This window comes from Frankliniella occidentalis, unplaced genomic scaffold, assembly GCF_000697945.3.
Source record: "Frankliniella occidentalis isolate FOCC.00 unplaced genomic scaffold, Focc_3.1 Scaffold207, whole genome shotgun sequence".
Classification (NCBI taxonomy): domain Eukaryota; kingdom Metazoa; phylum Arthropoda; class Insecta; order Thysanoptera; family Thripidae; genus Frankliniella; species Frankliniella occidentalis.
Genome location: NW_026267333.1, coordinates 260801 through 266394, shown reverse-complemented (window position 1 = coordinate 266394; position 5594 = coordinate 260801).

Below are 5594 nucleotides of genomic sequence, written 5' to 3'. Positions count from 1 at the left end.
GATAGGCCGTTGACGGACCGTAGGCGCGTACCTTTGTGTACATTTTCCCACTACCCGACTCGGGTGTCAGCGCCGCAGGCCAAGGTAGATGTATGCCAGGCGCGTCGTAGCGTAACAGTGTTTCGTGAGATATCGCGAAGCCTGTTACGCAAGACGTGGTCTGGCGTACATCTACCTTGTAATGATAACCCAAAACAAAAGCCGCAATATATGCAATGAAAAATTGGTCCAGAGTACTTCAAATATATGCTGCGTACTACCCCTGCTACCTCTCAAGTGTGTTCATGACGTGGTGTCCCCCTGTGCTCGACCCACAACGCTCTCTGCCAGCCGGGAAGGCTGGACAACACTATATTTCTAGAGTGAAATAAAAGGTTGTAGTGTTGTTTGAAGTGAAATAGGGTGCCTGACGCAAAGGCAACCCAGGCTGCGCCCCTGCGTTTGTTAGGCAACCAGGCGGTGTGTGCGCCCAGAGTCCTGTAGGACTCTATGTCCATCCTGCCTGCGGCTAGACCGTGCTGGCGCCCTCCCTTTCCCGTTCGCCGAGGCAGGAGCATAATGTACTGGGTCTAACTGTGAATGCGCAGCAGTGTTGCTGGTTTGCCTACCCAATTCGCCCGTAAGGCGCCATGGTCCTTGCAGCCCTGGCAGGCAACAAGTTGCGCATTCACAGTTACAGTCGGTACATGACCATGACTAGGCAGCGACATGTCGAAATGTCTCTCCCTCACTGACACGCGTGATACTGGCTCTATCGGTCGGAGAGTACGCCGCTAGTAGAAGCGCCTGTTTTCAATGTACCCGGGGAGTATGGTTTTAGAGGTTCTACATGAATTCTGCCTTTTCTGTCTGAAAACTCTATTTTCCCCATATTTTCCCAATTTTCCCAATATTCCCGGGAAATTAGGAACTAAAGTTGGGCCCGGGCGGAAGGATCTTAACTTTAAGTGTACTTTGAAGTACACATGTCAACGTATACTTCATAAGTGTACTTCGAAAATATAGGGAATGAAAAGTTTTAGTAGATGGGCAACTTAACTCGTTAGTACACAGAAAGGACAACTTTTTTGAGTAGTTTCCGTGAACTTTTAGTGTACTTTGATTTTCACCTACGAGCTGATATTTTAAGTGCAAATATTGTATACAATAGTGCTTACAATAAGTAACCTATGAGTACTTTTAAAAGTTGAGAGAAGTGTGCACTTCACAGTACATTTCAAGTGCTACTTTCAATCCACTTTGTATGTATTTTAACGGCAAACATCACAGTACAGTTTGGACTTTGTTACTTGCATTAGTAAAAGTTGTCGTTTTCTTACATTTCAAATTCTCTTCACCTTATCGTCATACGACCACGCTTGGCAAATAAAAGCTGAGAACTGTATAGAGATTTTAAATGACTGAAATTGACTAAAAATGGCTGAAAATGACTGAAAAAATGACTGAATGTGATTAAAACCGAATAAATATGGCTGAAACGTGACGGAATTTTCATGTGTACTGTGACTAGTTAACAAGAGTGACGCACCCTTCAGCTGCCGTTAAATGCCTGGATAGTAGGTAAAACCAAGGGTTTATCAAAAGTATACTAAAAGTACACTTAATGTACACTAGTTAGTTGACTCCACCTCTCAAGGGCATCTAGTATATGACCGGGTAGCTGACGCCATTAGGGCACGTCGGCAGTTTAGCCGAGTGGTCTAATGCGTCTGTTCACAGGTCCGAGGTCCCAGGTTCAACTCCCGCCGGCAGCCGAGTCAGAAATCAACAAAAATTCACCAGAAAAGATGTGAAGGGAGAGGAAGGAAAGAGGAAGTCGAAAAGTAAACGAAACTTTTTTTGGGGGGAGGGCTCTTATAAGTGTAGTCAAGTGCATCCTTTTTTGTGAAGTGAAACATAATTAGAAATGTATTCTAGAGTATTTCGAACTCTATACTTTAAGTGGATGAAAACTTCCGGAAAGTACCCGAAAGAGTGTACTTTGCCGAAAAAAGTGGTACTTTTAGTACACTTTTAGTATACATTTCTCCACTTAAACTAAACATTTACTTCACAGTTCTTTACAATTTGTGAAAAAAAAGTTAACTTTAGAGGTGGACTTTTCCAAAGCAATGAGTAAAGTATGACTTTAAAAAAATGTTCACATAAAATGGAGTACAACGTAAAATAGAAGTGGAGTACTGCGATGTACTTAAAAGTTCACATTCTTCCGCCCGGCCGCAGGGCCTGCAGGGCCCACAGGGCACAAAAAATTGTTGCAGTGGTTGCCCATCTCAGGCCGCTGGGCTGAAGCGCGAGAGAGAAGGGCAGGTCCCGTGGGCCCACTGCTCTACGCAGATGTATGACTACACTGACCAGGTTACTTTGTTCTCTCTGGTGGGGTGTCCACTCACCAGAAACTTCAGAAAAACCGCGAAAACCGTGAAATTTTAGCGCCGAAAATAGATTACAAGCCTGCGACGTCTGTGAGCAAGGTACTCTGGTCCAGGACGTGTTTTTACGCCCTTAATGAAGCGTTTAATTTACGGATCAATTTGAAAGTTTAGGAAACGTCCCGAGACCGAAATACAAGCTTCCAGTCCCAATTTGAATAAAATTCGGCGGCGGGGACCTAAATTACAAGCCATAAAAAATGCATCGAGGATTTTTTCATGTCCGTCGTGTACCCATGATAAAGGATCTGTGGAGCGGGCCCCGCACACCATCCTACCGGGCCCAGGTGGGGGGCCAGTTAAGCTCCATCTGGGCCCCAACTGGTGCCCCCTTGGGTAGTGACCGGGCACCCTGGCGCGCTACCGGCGGAGGGCCTCACGGGGGCCAATTTTTACCCAACCGGGTCCCAACTCAATCCCCAACTAAGCCCCTACTGGATACTCAACTGGGCCCCTACTCGGTACCCTACTGGGCCCCAACTGGGCCCCAACCGGGCCTCAACCGGGTCTCCACGGGTCCCAACTGGGTCTGTACCGGGTCCCAACTGGGTGACCAACTGCCCGCCATCTGGGGCCCTACTCCACAGATCCTTTATCATGGGTACCTATTAGCCGTTAGCGCCCCTCACAAAAACTCATATTTGAGGGTCTAGGTAAAAAACGTTAACATTTCATGTTAACATATAGACGCTCCTAATAAAAGAAAATCTAGTACAAAGTTATTGTTTGTAATTAAATACGTTATTGCGTTCTAGAACTAGGGTTACGACTTTTTGTTCTGAGATTCACGGTCATATGCGTTGTTGTCGTCCGTCTTTGCTACACTGACCCTACAAAACCCCCAAGGTGGAACAAAAACGGGGACTAACACTAATGAGGTCCCGTAGTGAAAGCCAGGCAGTTGTTGGGCGAGTGATCGGCGCCTACTTGTGTACTGAAGAAGCCGGCGATATTACTGACGATGATGGTCAACAGCGAATACCGCTTTGTTTTCCCTCCGTTAAAACAGAGGGTAAACCCAGAAAATGCTTTCCTTGATTCTCAAAAATTATTTGAGGATGAAAATTAAAAATAAGTTTCCTTCACATGAGGAAAAATGTCCTCATGTTCAGGAATTTTGTTTGAGGCAAGGTAAAAATTAATTTATCCAAATTTTAAGTCGAAATTTCAATAAATCAAAGAAAGCATCTTCAGGGTGTAAATGCAGAAGACTGCTTGGGGTCTGCGCCTGCCACCACCGCAACATGCCTTTTTGAAACGTCAGGTCATCCGACACCCTCACCGAGTGCCGAGCGGTCGGACCTCCTTATCGCAGGAGGCGCGCAGCACCAGGCAGTGCCCAGTACACTAAGGTTTTTGTGTATAAATTCCGCACCAAATCAGAGATAGCCGTATCCTGGCTAACCTCTAGGTTGGCTTGGCCCTTCGAGGCCCAAAAGTACCATTTTTGACCCAAAGACCTAACTTTAAGCCCTTCCCACTGCTATAAGGGCTGCCAATGGGTCCAAATCGACTTTGCTGCTTGTCGAAGCATATCATCAAGTACTCTTTCTTAGGTCCTCTTTTGTGATCCCAGATTTTCGATCCACCTTACTGTACACAGATCAATTAGTGGTGGAAGGAGTTTTCTAGGACAATTAATATTTGTACCACCAATCTGTCCTCGTTATTCCGATCACAGCGAAATGTCGATTGAAGTCGTAGGCCAATTTTGAACCTACACTTGAGCACGATGCCCCGGGCCAGGGCTAACGCGACCCTGGCGCACGGCACCTCGCCCAGCGTACGCACAACACGGACGTGCGGCTCGGCTACGCACGGCACGGTTCTGCATGTCCTCGGCGCTCTGCTGCTGTCTCAGCTTTACGAGGGGCAGTGGGAGGGGGCGATGATAAGGGCCGGTCCTTTATTCTTCTGACTCTCGCTGTCTGACCGAAGGAAACAGCTTCATTGTAGGCAAAACAGGCAATGTCGGAGGCAAACGAATGCGTTCGACATCAAGATTAGTCCTTTTGAGAAACAACGTGAGAAGTCTTCCCGTTCAAGGCGTTGCGCCCGCCGCGCGGAGCCCACCAGTGAGCTGGACGTCCGGGACTTAAGCCTCCTCTTAAGGGCTCAAGGCGCGCGTTTGACCACTCTGAAACTATTTTTTCAGAAACTTAACATGATCTATTCACAGTTACGTATAACTAAGGTGACTTTAGTATGGCGCCTGGTGGGTAGGCTACCCACGCAAACATCCGTCTGTCCGTACCCGCATCTCATCGTTCTTCGTGTGGTGACTGATACACATCGACTCACCAAGGTCTAATCATTCCTGGTAAATTTCATTTACTTGAGCTATTTCTTAGCATTCGATGACTTTTTTTTTGAGAAAAATCAGACATTTCACTGTAATTCAAAGAGTGATACTTTTCACACATTTTTGTGTGATAAAATGCCCGGTGTGATTCCCTTGATTTATCACTCCTGAGGGAGTGATGAATTTTTATCACAAATATTGTGTGACACTTATCGCAAAATAATGCGATAATTCTTGATTTATTGCAAAACAGTGTGATGCACATTGCACGAAAGTATGATACCTCGAAGTATATCTCAAATGAGTGATTGTTATCACAAATGTAAGCAATGAATTTAATCTTGTACTTTTTTTGCGATGATCATCACAACATCGTGCGATATATGTGTATCACAGAAAATAAGCACACTGTAATTTACAGTGTTTGCCCGATCTGCACTCTGAAGTTTGAGTACATTGAACAGTCACGGCAAAAAAGGAGGCGAGTAATATGGAAAAGAGGCGTTTATTGATAGAAATTTCAAACACGTTTCTTACCTCACTGAAACCAGTTGCTGGGCTGCTTATCCGGGTGCGGCGCTGCTGGTGCAATTTTGCACGAACACCAGGCACTCTCCGTCTGCTGGTGCAAAATTGGTCCAGCACCGTTAAACTTGTATCTGGTTTCTTGAACACAACAGAGGAAGCTCCAGTCCCCCAAGTAATTTCTCGAATATGCGTCGCCCAATTAATTTGAAAATTGGCCAGTGGACAGTAGAAGGTCTCTTCTCGGCCTCAGTCTGCTAAAAATCGCCCCGACATTGCCTGATTGCCTCCTGGCGAGAAACTGAGTTCGATAAATGTAGCTCACAACAAGTTTT